This window comes from Miniopterus natalensis, chromosome 3 (assembly GCF_054644295.1).
Source record: "Miniopterus natalensis isolate mMinNat1 chromosome 3, mMinNat1.hap1, whole genome shotgun sequence".
Taxonomy (NCBI): Eukaryota; Metazoa; Chordata; class Mammalia; order Chiroptera; family Miniopteridae; genus Miniopterus; species Miniopterus natalensis.
In genome coordinates, this window is record NC_142083.1 from 79,184,042 (window position 1) to 79,198,179 (window position 14,138).

Below are 14,138 nucleotides of genomic sequence, written 5' to 3' on the forward strand. Positions count from 1 at the left end.
AATGTCTTACTTGTAAATGAAAATGTAGCCATTTGGGCAGATTTTTTTTCTTCTGTGAAATAGTGATAAAATACTTGAGTCACCAATACTTTACGCTTTCTTGTTCATTTTAATGATTTGCTAGGCTGAAATCTAGCCTTTTGTGGCTACCAGGGTACAGGGGGGAAGTTACATGAAAGTTAAGTAAAGATTATGGACTTTTATTGTTGATTTCATAATTGGGCTGAATTATGTGGTCAGAGCGGGATGAATGGTGAAGCGGCCCTGCGGAAAAGGTCGTATCTACCCCTTTTCACACGTAGAGTTGCTGCTTAGGGACTTTTTTTCATTAGGGGCCAAACTCTCAAACACTAAAAGCCTTTACTGACCCTGTTGGCTTCACATCTCATTTGCTATACCCAGCAACTCATTTAGATAAATAGCACAGATCATACCGAGGGACACAGAAAGTCGGTGGCATTGGCGAGCTCCGCCGTATCGCATCGCTCTGCTTACTGCGACCAGCGTCAGCCTGATCAGCGTCCTCGTGAGCATCAGCTGCCGATGCGGAAGGCGAGTGGAGAAGGGGGCGGGGAACCGGAATCCGAAAGAGAGCCCGGCTGAGTGCACTAGTTTAAAACTTTATTGAAATGTAATTTACAGATCATAAAGTCGACCCATTTTAAGCATACGATTTAGTCCGTTCTTTGTATATTATGGGTACAAATCCTTTGTATGATATGTGGTTTGCAACTATTTTCTCTCAGTGTATGACATCTTTTCATTTTTTAATGGTGTCTTTTGAACCACAATAGTTACTGGTTTAAGTCCAGTTTATCCATTGTTTTCTTTTATAGTGCGTGCTTTCGGTGTCATATCTACTCAATCTTTGCCTAATCCAAGGTGATATTTCCAAAAATAATTACTACCAAGTGTCTGTCTGTCTCCCCCCCCATGGGGAGCTGAGAGGAAGACACGGCAGGCAGTGGTTGCATCCTGCCGTGTAATGTGGGCACCAGTTGCATCGCCGCCGTGGCAGTCTCCACGGCGGGCACCTGGGGGCCGTGTGAGGCCGAGCATCTCTGGAGGTCAGATCAGTGTTTCCCAGGGGAGCCAATCATCTGTAGCTGTGGGATGCCTGCGGGCTCTGTGGGATAGCTCTCAAAAATGCTCCCACTCCAGGGTTTTGATGATGTTGATGGCCCTTTATTCAGTTTTTTAGTTTTTGTGAAAACATATTATCCGAACCCTTGACTTAGTCTTACCCACAAAATACACTTTCATCCCTAGCTTCTACCAGATCACAATTCCAGTAGACTTTGAATAAGGCAGCAGAAGTACAGTTGTTGGCACTTGTAGACAGACGTTGATGCAAAGCTTTACTGTCGTACAAAGGGGGTGTGGGATAAAAGTACCAGCCTTAGGTCTGTAGCACTTATTTTAGTTATATCCTCTTGCCTTTAAATGATCCATTGCCATCAGCGTGGGGAGTCTCTTGTTGCAGCTTGGAGTCGGATACACCTGGGTGTGATTGTGCTTTTACTAGTGTAAATCAGACCCATTGCTTACCCTCCCAGAGCCTCAGTTTCCTTGTCTGCAAAATGAGACCAATAGCACCCAGCTTAAGAGTTCTTGAGAGGGTGAAGTAAAATAACGTGGAATGTTCTTTCAGCTGTGCTTAGATACACAGACAACACAGAACACAGGATAGCTTTATTACGAGTAAGAGTATGATTATTAGCATTATCATTACCATGGCTACGACCAGTGCTACCAAGAGAATTGCCACTCAAGGAAGGACAACTCTATAGGCATGGGGTTTAAATGAACAGAGAAATACCCGGGGCATTCTTTACTTATTTACTTATGGAACCATTACCTGCTTCCATAAAAGTTCTATGATAGTTTATTAAAAACATACATCAAATAAGTAGCAGCAAACATAGAAGGGAAAATAGTGACCAAGAAAAGAAGAAACACAGATAGGGAAAGCTTAAGGGTCATATAATCGCCACAGCTTAGCTTCAGATTCGACGCTGAGATTCCCGGCAGCCAAGGTCAAAGTCACCACAAAATTACTCAGAAAAGGAGACCGTCATTTCTTTAAGAATCAAAGCTTCTTCTAAAGCTCCTTTGCAAGATAACTTTCTCATGTGGGATGTTACGCAGTGAGCAGTATCCCAACAATGTGTTCCTCAAATGCAGTAACAGATTTCATATGACTGCTTTCTGTAGTAATTTTTTTGATAAGAGCAAACGGCATGACATTAAAACACAATTTAGTGACGGCAGTTCTGTGTGTGGCTAAAGTAACATGGCCCTAGTGTGTCGCTGTGAGGTGGTCAGGTTTGATCCATGGACAGAATTTAGAGTGTTTTGAAGAATGGATGAACTGCTTGTCCTTCAAATAATCTTTTGTAAATATTGCTTTTCTCAGCTGGGCTTTTGCTGGGACTTGAATAGCAGACAGCTTGAGATTGTGTTCTCTGACAGGAGCCTGGCGTGTTTGCAGTCTCTGTTGCTGGTCCAGGGCAGAGTCTTATGCCTTAGAAATCAGAAGTTCAGGTGGTAAAGTTGGCGTCTTATTGTGAAAATTGGGCCCGCATGTGAACAGAAGGCCATCTAACTCTCCATAGGTGGGGCTGCGGGAGTGCTTGCCAGCAAATGTAGACCCCTCAGGAGTCAGTGTGCGGGTTTATTCTGGCATCAGATAAATTCTCCAACATCTCTGTTGTTCTGGGCCCTAGTTCAGTGGGTCCAAACCACAGTGCAGCCCCACCCTGATTAGGGGCGGATCCAGGAGAGAAGGCAGCAGGAGGACAAGTTACAGCCTACAGCTGCCGAGTATTGCCTGTCCTGCTTCCCGCATCCTTCCAGAAGTACCTGAGGTCAAGGAGTTTGCACTGGAAACATCTACGTGACTCCAGGAGAAAGGTGGTGAATCACTGCTCCTGTGGGTGACTGGGCTGTTTCCAGCCTAGGTTCCCAGTGCCCACACTGCCAGCAGTAGACACTCTAATTCCTTCACAGGATTCTAAGCAACGTGACTTCTCGGTAGACCTGGCAGATCAACTGGCTCCAGAAGTTTCCCTTAAGAAATTACATGAATTAATCTGCTCAACGAAGTTATTTAAATAAGCCGGGTACATATGGAAACAAATCTATTTTAGTTTGCTGTAGTCACTACTGAGCTATTCTTTCTGCCCGTCAATGCCAAGACCATTTATCTGTTGACACTGGTGTGTGCCAGGGTCTGTGAGGAAGGACGTGTGGTGGGCAGGAAGAGAAGTGTAAAGCAGAGCGGAGCTGCGGGACAATCCAGTGCAGTCTTCCCATGTTGCAGAGGCCTGGGGAAGCCGTGACTCCCCCACTCACGAAGCCCATTACTCTGGGCGAAGACTGATTCCGCCACATGGCGGGTCAGGTATACGGGTGTGAGGGAGATCAGAATGGAGAGTGAAAGAGGCTGTTGGACTCCCAGGCATCCAGGGGGCTCTGATCAGCAAATGTTCAGCTTCTAGTTGGAGCCTGTGTGCTGACGTTAGCTGTTGGAAGAGCTCTGGGCTGCATGAAGCTCCCTGGTGAAAAGAGACGGCCTGAACCTGGAGGCCACTTCCCCACAAATGAGAACAGGTTGACCAGGACTCCCGGGAGAGCAGCTGCGTCAGGGAAATACTCTGAGTTAGTTGTGGGAAAGGCAATCCTGTTACTTGTTGCTTGGCTTTCCAAACAGCTTCTAGTTGCCTTGACTGTGACTCCAGTTCATTAAATGTTGATGGGTTATCAATAGAGGAAGGGTAATCCCCTGAAGCCCCTTTAATATGTTTTATTCTTCCTCTCAAATAAATGATTAGCGTCAATAGGAGTTGCTCAGTATATGGTGTCCGCAAGACTCCTTGCTCCTTGAGGCTTTCTCCTGTAGTTTATAGCCCAATGTGGGCGCCTCGATAACATCTCACGGAGAGACTGGTAAAAGCGTGTATCAGCCGGTCGGTGGAAGGGAGCTGGGAAGGATCTAATGAGTGCACTGGCTTGAGGGCGGTGGCATTTTCATAAATCACACTGTTCTGTTCCCTCTTGGTTGGTCGTACTTACAGAACCATACTATCGTAAAGACAGAAAGGGCCCCGAAGTTATTTTTTCCAGCTTCCCATCCTTCAAGGAATTCCTTCCACAGCTCTCCTGACAGATGGTCATGTAGCATCTGCCTTTATCCCGAAGGGCCTTCCTTCCTCCCTGCTGCGGCACCTCGGGCTGCTCCTCGGCGCTGTTGTTCGTGGAGGATTCTCTGCTCCCGTCCGTTCTCACAGGTCCTGCTCCTCTTCAGGACACTCATCATGGTTGTTACATCTCAGTTGTTAGGTTGCTTCTCCTAAGGCTGTAAGTCCCGGGAGAGCAGGAGCCATGTCGCTTTCTGCTCATCATTTAACATAGTACCTGCCTCACTGAAGGTAATCGGTGTTTGTTTGTTGAATGAATGAATGAATGAATGAATGAATGAATGAATGAATGAATACACTTGAATTCAGAAATTTCAAAAGAGAGCTAGGAAAGAATTATATAACATGGAAATGGAAATGGAGCGTTTTTCCGAGACACCAGCAGACTGATGTGCTCAGGAAGACTTTAAAGTGACTGTAGAGGGAGGAGTGGGGAGAAGCACCCAGGAACAGGTTTTAAAAGAAAAGCACTCCGAAGTTAGTTAAGATAGAGAGGTCAGAGAGGTTACAGGTTTGAAACCAAGAAAAAACAGGGTGTAGGTGAAACTTAGTGATGCCCAAAATTTAAAAACAAAAATTTTTTTAGGAGAAAGCAAAATTCCGAACATGGGAAGATAAGATTGATCTGGCGCTTTTATTTTTAACACAGCAGGGTAAATAGGACCTCAGAAATACTGAGATTAGGTGAGGCTCAAATAGATCGGAAAGGGGATTGAAAGTCTTTCCTGTGGAGGGAAGAGGCCTGCTTTGTGGAGGTTGATGGGTGTGTAGAAATCTATAGAGCAGACAGCCGTGCCCTGGAGGAGAGCATCTGAGTGAGGGAGAGGGCTCCAGCCCCCAGCCAGCCAAAGGAGCGCAGAGGTGAGGTGCTTCACCTCTGGTGGTTCGTTCTCACAGAACCATACTATCAAAAAGATGAGCATGGCCCTGAAGTTACTTTTTCCAGCTTCCTGCTCTTGAAGGCATTCCTTCCATAGCCCCCCTGACAGAGGGCCCAGCACTGCTCAAGCACATCTGGTGGGCAGGGTCTCCGTACACCAGGGCGGTGAGTCTGAGAGGCTTCACCTCCCACCTCCTGTCCTGACACGGCTGCCCTTCTGGATCCTGTCCCAGGGGAGAAAGACACAAGCCACACAATTCTGGCTTTCTTTCATTTCCCCCATCTAATTAGTCACCCAGTTTCTGCCCTTGGAATGTCACTTGACATACCTTCCTTTCCACTAACAAGCACAGACCCCAGAGTCTCTCTTGAGAACCCCCTCGCTTGCCTCGCACGGCCCGCTCGCAAGAAGAGGGCCACGCTTACACGCCAGGCCTTGGCTCACTGCTGCCCGCATCATCTCTTCCTGGGGTGTCCCTTCAGTTCATCACTGCCTTCTTGCCACTCAAATTCTGTACAACTTCAAGGTATCGGTCATTTATCCCATCTCATTTAAAGAGCTTTCCCTTTCCCTACCATGCCCACCCATCTCCTCCCGCTCCCTGGCCTGGCATCCCGTTTCCTTCTGTACCTCATAGCACTGACCTTCGTCAGCTTTATTTGTGTATTTGAAGTCCCCGCCTTCCCTTGTACTCCCCACACATCACCAACCCCTGAATGGTCTTGGTCACTCTCTGACCTGTCAGCCTTGGCCCCCAGCACTGTGTTTTACATAGTTGCAGGGCGCCATGAATATTTATTAACTTGAATGGGATGTTTCTTCCCAAGACATAGATTCCAAATGCTTCTGACCCTTTTGATTTATCTGCTGTTCCAAATACTTTCAGAGCCTGTTTCAGATCATTCCTGGAACTGATACTAAGCAAGCTGAGCTCTTGACTCCCCTGGGCCCATGTCCATTTTTCTAGTCTCCTCTCCTCCAGAAATCCATTAAGATTACAGAGTCTCCAGTGGCCTCTGCGGATTTCTTCACACTCTGGAATGCTGTGCACCTGGGCCAAGAGACGTCCGCTCGCCGACGCCAGTTACAGTGCATCCTGGGCTCTAGGAAGGGCCTCACGTCTGAGGCCTCTGTTCAGTGGTGGAAGTTGACATTGGTCCCCCCCAGCAAATGTGGTTAGATTTCCCTATCCTCACTGCTCTCTCTCTTTGTTGAACTCCCCACCAACCCCCCATCCCCAATATTTCAAGGGCATAGTCATTTGGTTGTAATAACTGCCTATCCATATTTACTCAGCAATTTTAGGTGTAGACCAACACTACTTTATTTCATAAAATTCTAGAATTTCCCCCCCTTGCATTCTTTCTTTACCTATTCCTGCAAAGAAGAGAGACTACCTCTTGACCTCACAGCCATAGTACAAATTGAATGCAAGAAAGTTCTTACTTTGCTTTACTGTATACAATCTGACCTTTGTTTAAAAGGGGGGGGGAGCGTGATATAAAGGAGAGAAAAAAAAAAGGAAACACCAATCTACATAAATAGCACTAAATATAAACAGTGGAAATAGGCTTCTGGGTTTTAAACTCTACAGAGATGTTCTTAGAGCAGCCTCAAGTTGTCTTTGGTCCGGGGGAGTGTCAGTATTAAGGAGATAAGATTGAACTTGTGGCTCCAGTGGTAGCTGTATTCTCCAAGATTTGTCTTTCTTCTCAGACAAGAAGCAAAGCTTGTATTTTATCAGTGACATCAGATTCAGAATTGGGAGGCAAATTGGGTGGATAGAGGGGCTGGAGTCGTTTCCAGGCTGCTTTCTATTTCTCTGTTCAGAGGAATTAGAACCCCTCGTAGCACAGCTGCTTCAGTTAGCCTTGTTCTAAGTATGCGGCTTTCAACTCAGAGGGTGGGGTGATGTACATAGGCCATTAATTCCCTAAAGAGAGCCTGAAGTTCCCTTAAATTTAAGGAATTTCTTGACTGGAATGTTAAACAGCTTTCTGTGTCGGGAAAGGGTGAGAAGATACAGTTGATACTGTATCTGCCCGGGGGGATAGGTTCCCAAAGCAGTGATTGGCCGTGGGTCAGGACAGCCCAGGAAGAAGGAATCCTGCTGTCCCGAGGGAGGCAGAAAGCCGTAATTCACATGCCATAGGACGCCCGGGCTAGGGGAGCGGCGCAGGGGACCCTGCGCAGGCACTGCCACGTGTAGGTTCCTACTCTGAGTTTGGAGTGGAGAAGACGAGGTGAGCGCATGAGCCTGTGTTTGTAAGAAGCAAACGTATAATAAAATGTGTTTTATCAAGGTAGCCTGAGATGCAAATCACTGCTGTTTTCCTGCCGCTGAAGATGTGCAGAGTCAGGCCTCCGTCTGGGGAGGGGAACCGGCTCGGCAGCTGGAGGGGTCTTCTAGAGCGTGTTGTCGGGAAGGGGAATGTTTGAGCCCGGGCACCAAGAGGGAAGCTTGGAACGCAAGGGCAGGCAAAGCAAAGACGGGAGATTGTGGCGGCAACCGAGATGACTTCTCCCCAAATGCCGTTTATTCTTTGGAAGTAAACTCATTCATGAACTGCACCAGGCGTAACACCAGGTGGTAACTGGTGACAGGGGAGACAGGGGTGCTTCAGGTGTGTCCTCTGCGCGGTGTCTGCTGACTAATGCTACGGAAGGGCCCAGGGCCTCGCCAAACCCAGCACCACAAACACACAAACACCCTGCTTCGCACGGGCAGACCAAAGAGTGGGGAAGCCTGGGACACACCAGGGCTGCAAACTGAACGGCCTGTGGTTCTCTCCAAATGCCGTCTTTACTTTTAAGAAACTTAAAAATATTTCAGTATTTCAGTTTACAAAGCCCTTTCAGAAATAGCTTTGCCTTTGATTTGCACAGCAATCCTGTGAGCTAGGCAGACAGGTAGAGTGAGTCCCATTTTACAAATGAAGATGGTGAGGAGGCCTGGAGAGCCGAGCAGGCCTGGCAGAGCTGCAGCGTTTCCAGGGGTTGCACCAGAACCTAAGCCCAGGCGCACTCCTCTGCATTCAGACCCTCTGCACTTCGTATGGCAAGGTGCCCCGAGAAACCAGGCAAATCCTACCAATAAAAGAAATGTCAAATCACACCGAATTCACATAAAATTACTTGAAAGGGCTCCTGCCTTTCATCTCAGGCTGTCCTTCTTGCTGTTGGCACATCCACCAAATGTCACAGCTTCAGTGCCCAAAGCTTTGCCAGGAAGAGCATGCTGCCAGCCCACCGTGGAGGATGCGACTTGTGAAGCAGTAGCATTTGGAGAGGGACAATAGGGTTCTCCTTCCAGGGAGAGGTGTTGGGGACTGGCGTCCTCAGGGGACAGCGGTTAAACAGGGGTCTGTATCTATTCGGGAATGGGATCCAGGACCTCACAGAGATTTGCTTTCCAAATAAATACCCAAAAGGATAGCTGAGGTCAGTCTAGAAAATTAGAATTTGCTTGGGAGGAAAAAATATGTTCTGGAAAAGATAAACAGTAGCTTGCAGTTTCACTGTTGGAACATTTGTTACAAGGTCCCGGTATTGATCTTTTATCACCCAATTTCCACTGGGAGCCGTGATATATTACCACGCTGGGAAGCACTAATGCAAGTGCGTGAATCAAGGGGGACCCTAGACAATATCTGTAGCGAGGCAGCATCCATTTGAGGGAGGGCAGGTTGGGAAGGGGCGTTGCTGGCTGCAGAATTCCAGGGGGAGTTGTGCGCTGTGCTGTGTGCAAATGCATATCCATGCCGGGGAGTGTTATGGGTTTATGAGGAGAGTGATTAAAATTGTATCAAAGAGCCTTGTGAAGCTTATGGTTCAAGTTAACTGTATGAAGTAAACAGCCTTTAACGGCCTCCTGGGAGTGTGACAGATAGTCTGTGGGTGTTACGGCAACATGGTGCTGGTGAATGTTCTGGCCATCCCAAACTAATCACCATCTGTGAGCATGGGTCTCTGGGGAGCGTCTGGTGGTTGGACAATCATGGTAGTTAGCATTTTTAATCAGCTTCTGTGCCGCACAGATAGAAACCTTATGCTCAGGCCTTTATTTTTCCTGTCCATGTAGAATTACTTATGATGGTGACAGCAGAGCACACAAGGATTTGGGACGTGCTTCTGCAAGATGCATCTTGTTTTCTCCACTCTCTTTACCCACCCCCAGCCTGACCATGAAAATCAGCCAGGCTACTTGCTTATGGTCACTGCTCTTATTCCTTCTCTTTGCCAGTGGCAGGAGGGACCTCGGGGACAAGGGAGGTTGCTTCTGGGTTCAGTGGGACATGCTGTCTCAGGTCATGCCTTGGGTTTGATATTCTTCTCCCCCCTCTTTTCCCCTCCAACTGCCTGTTCCATCCCCACATCCCTACCCCTCCCCTAACACACACTTACTCATCAGGCACTGACTTCTTTTTCTCCTGTGATTTTTATTTTGGGAAGGCATCGCTTGAGGGCTACAGTTGGGTGCCCTACAGGGACCAAAGCATGAGGGAAGATCAGTGGTAATATGCGTAGAAAAAGACAGCTGGGTCCTGTGATTGAGGATTAAAGAAGAGGGTATCAATTAGCTTTTGTTGTGTGGCAAACCAACCCGACCCTGGTGACTTAACGACTTTTTTATATAGCTCACAATTTTGTGGATCAAGGGGATGATTGTGTTTGTTTGGGCCAGCTCAGCTGATCTCTGTGGGACTCTCAATCTTCTCTGGTCAGCTGGGGTTGGCTGGTCAAGGAGGACTTTGCTTATGTCTGGTGACCGACAGATACAAGCGGTCTTAGCTAGGACGGCTCATCTCTGCTCCACTGAACCTCTCATCCTTCAGTGGTCTAGCCCAGCACCTGTGATCTCAGGGTTCTGAGGAGCAGCAGGAGAGCAAGCCCCAATGTGCAAGTGCCCGTCATCTTCAGTTTCATTCTTCAATGTCTTACACTTTCCTGAGTACAGATCTTTTACCTCCTTGGTTAAATTTATCCCCAGGTATTTTATTCTTTTTGATGCAATTGTAAATGGGATTGTTGGTGTGTGTTTTTAATTTCTCTTTCTGGTATTTTCTTATTGCTGTACAAAAATGTAACCAATTTTTGAAAATTAATTTTATATCCTGCAACTTTACTGAATTTATTTATTAGTCCTAATAATTTTCTGGTGGAATCTTCAGGGTTCTCTCTATATAGTGTCATGTCATCTGTAAATAACGACAGGTTTACTTCTTCCTTTCCAAGTTGGATGCATTTTTTTTCTTGTCGGATTGCTGTGGCTAGGACTTCCAATTTTACGTTGAATAAAAGTGGTGAAAGTGGACACTTTTGTCTTGTTCCTGATCTTCAAGACAAAGCTTTCAACTCTTCATCACTGAGCATGATGATAGCTGTGAGTTCGTCATCCAAATTGGAAAGGGAGAAGTAAAACTATAATTATTGGTATGTTCCCTCTGTTCCCATTCTGCTGAGAGTTTTATCATAAGTGGACGTTGGATTCTGTCACATGCTTTTTCTACATTTGTTGATATGATCATGTGATTTTTATCCTTTGTTTTGTTTATATGACATATCACATTAATTGATTTGCAGATATTGAATCAACCTTGTATCCCAGGAGTAAATCCCACTTGATCATGGTGTATGATCTTTTGAATGTATTGCAAGATTCATTTTGCTAATATTTTGTGGAGGATTTTTACACCTATCTTCATCAGGGATACTGGCCTATAATTTTGTTTTTGTGTAATGTCATTGTCTGGTTTTGGTATCAGAGTAATGCTGGCTCTATAAAATTAGTTCAGGAGGCTTCCCTTCTCTTCAGTTTTTTCGTGTAGTTTTAAAAGGATAGGTATTAATTCTTTGAATGTTTGGTAAAAGTCACCTGTGAAGCCATCTGCTTCAGGGCTCTTTTTTTTAATTGGGAGTCTTTTGATTAATGATTTGATTTCATTAGTAGTTATTGGTCTGTTCAGGTTTCCTGTTTCATCTTGACTCAGCTTTTGAAGATTGAATGTTTCTAGGAATGTATTTATTTCTTCCAGGTTGTTTAATTTGTTGGCATATAATTGTATTTAGTATTTTCTTCTAATCCTTTGCATTTCTGTAATGTAGGTTGTCACTTCTCTTTCATTTCTGATTTTATTTACCTGTGCCCTCTCTCTATTTTCCTTGATGATTCTAGCTACTAGTTTATCAATTTTATTTATCTAATAAAAGAACCAGCTCTTGCTTTCATTGATCTTTTCTATTGTTTTTTCAGACTCTATTTCATGTATTTCCTTTCTGACCTTTATTATTACTTTTCTTCTACTCACGTTTGGCTTTGTTTGTTCTTTTTTTCTAGTTCCTTTTGGTGTAGGGTTAGATTGATGATTTGAGATTTTTATTATTTCTTGAGGTAGACCTGTATTGCTAAGAATTTCCCTCTTAGAACTGCTTTGCCTGTTTCCATACATTTAGTGTAGTTGTGTTTTCGTTTTCATTTGTCTCAAGGTATCTTTTGATTTCTTCCTCAATCTCATTAACTCAGTCATTGTTTATGACCATGTTATTTAACCTCCATATGTTTGCATGTTTTTCATTTTCTTCTTGTAAGATTTCTAATTTCATACCACTGTGACCAAAGAAGATGCTTGATATGATTGCAGTCTTCTTAAATTTATTGAGACTTTTTGTGTGTCCCCACATGTGGTCTAGCCTGGAAAATGTTTCATGTCCACTTGAAAAGAATGTATAGTCCACTGCTTTGGGGTGAAATGAACTAAAGTTATCAAGTAAATCTGCCTGCCTAATATGTCATTAAGGGCACTGTTTCCTTGTTAATTTTCTTTTTGAATCATCTGTCCACTATGTAAATGAAGTGTTAAAGTCCCCTACTATTATTGTGTTACTGTCGATCTCTTCCTTCATGCCCATCAATATTTGCTTTACATAGTTAGGTGCTCCTACATTGAGTGTATAAATGTTTAAAGAGTTATATTTTCATGTTGGATTTATCCCTTTATCATTATGAAGTGCCCTTCTTTGTCTCTTTTGCAACCTTTGTTTTAAACTCTATTTTATCTGACATAAGCATTGTTACCCCAGCTTTCTTTTACATTTCCATTTGCACGATATATCTTTTTCCATCCCTTTATTTTCAGTGTGTGTGTGGGGGGGTGTCTTTTGATATGAAGTGAGTCTCTCGTAGGCAGCAAATATGTGGGTCTAATTTCTTTATCTGTTCAGCCATCCTATATGTCTTTTGATTGGACCATTTAGTTCATTTACATTTAAAGTAGTTATTAATGGTTATGTAGTTATTTCTCTTTTATTGTTTCCCAATTGCTTTTGTAGTTCTTCTCTGTTCCTTTTGAAACTTTTGCTCTCTTCTCTTGTATGTTGATGAACTTCTATAATGTTATGTTTGGATTATTTTTATTTCTTGAATATCTTTTATAGATTTTTGGCTTGTAGCTACCGTGTGTTTAATATACCAAGCAATTTTTATAGCAGTCTATTTTAAGTTGATGGTCACTTAAGTTAGACAACATTCTAAAACTACTACAATTTTACTCACCCCCACAATTATGTTTTTGCAATTATTTTTGCTTCTTTTGTGTGTGTGTTTATGTATTTTCCTTCATTTAGTGGTGTAGTACACATGATCTTCCTACTATTGTCTTTTCTTTGTACTAACTTTATATTTGGTTGGTTCACTGCTTTTACTAAATGTCTGCATTTGCCAGTGAAAATCTTTTTTCTATATTTTCTTATTCATATTTTTTATCTTTTCTTTTCTTCTTAAAGAAGTTCCTTTAACATTTCTTGTAATACTGGTTTGGTGGTGATGAACTCCTTCAGCTTTTTCTTGTCTGGGAAGCTCTTTATCTCCCCTTTGATTCTAAATGATAGCCTTTCTGGGACAAGTAATCTTGGCTGTAGGTCTTTGCCCTTCATCACTTTGAATATTTCATGCCAGTCCCTTTTGGCCTGCAAAGTTTCTGTGAAGATATCATCTGACAGTCTAATGGGAGCTTCCTTGTGCAAAACTAACTGCTTTTCTCTTGATTTTGTAAAAGACTTTCTCTTTGTCTTTAATCTTTGGCATTTTAGTTATGATGTGTCTTAGTGTGGGCCCCATTGGATTTATCTTGTTTGGAACTCTCTGTGCTTCCTAGACTTGCATGTCTGTTTTCTTCTCCAGGTTAGGGAAGTTTCCCATCATTATTTCAAATTGGTTTTTAATCCCTTGCTTTCTCTCTTCTCCTTCTGGTATCCCTGTGATGCGAATGTTGGTACACTTGGTGTTTTCTAAGAGGTCCTATAAACTATCCTCATTTGTAAAACTTTTTTTCTTCTTTTTGTGTCACTTAGCAAGAGCTATAAGGCACGCTGAGGCTGGCCACTGCTTATTTGGTGTGTGTGGGCCCTTGGGAGGTTTTGGGAAAGTCCACAGCATGAGTCAAGGCAGGCTCCTTGTTTGGAGGTGACACTGGAAGAGTCTTGGGCCAGGTAGGCAAATTAGATGAGGCAGGATCTCAGGAAATCTCCAGGGTGGGGCAAATGTTGTTAGCCAAATTAATGGAGAGTAAAAGTTTGGTGCTCATTTGAGTTGGGCCAGCCGGGTGGGAGGGGAGCTCCACAAAGGAATAATGGTGCCTGCCTGTGCCTCTGTTCCCAGAGACAGTTGCTCAGACACCTGCCCCTCAGCCTTCACCCTGAAGTTAGTCAATTTAGTTCCACCCCATATGCCCCTGGTGCTTCTCGAGCTGCTGCTCTTGTGCTGGAGCTTAGAACAAGTGAATTTTTTAGCATGCGAGTCTGTGCCCAGTCCCCTTAAGAGGTTCACCTCAGGCTGCAGCAACCCCCTCTCCTTCTTGGACACAATACCTGTTGGTTTTTATAGCCAGCTGTCATGGGGACTTCTCTTCCTGGCCCTGGTGCCCTGAACTGGGGAGCCTGGTATAGGACTGGGCCCCTTGCTCCTCAGAGGGGACCTCCATAGCTGAGATATCCCTCCTATTTCTTAACTGCCACACATGGGTGTGGGACCTGCCAATTTTGCATCTCTGCCCCTCCTACC

The 14,138-nt window shown here is 44.4% G+C and overlaps 1 protein-coding gene across 4 annotated transcripts in view; it reads left to right on the forward strand.

Moving 5' to 3' along the window:
- AUTS2 (activator of transcription and developmental regulator AUTS2) overlaps positions 1-14,138 on the forward strand; it is a 1,039,841-nt gene that overhangs the window by 806,348 nt on the left and 219,355 nt on the right. The window lies entirely within an intron of this gene.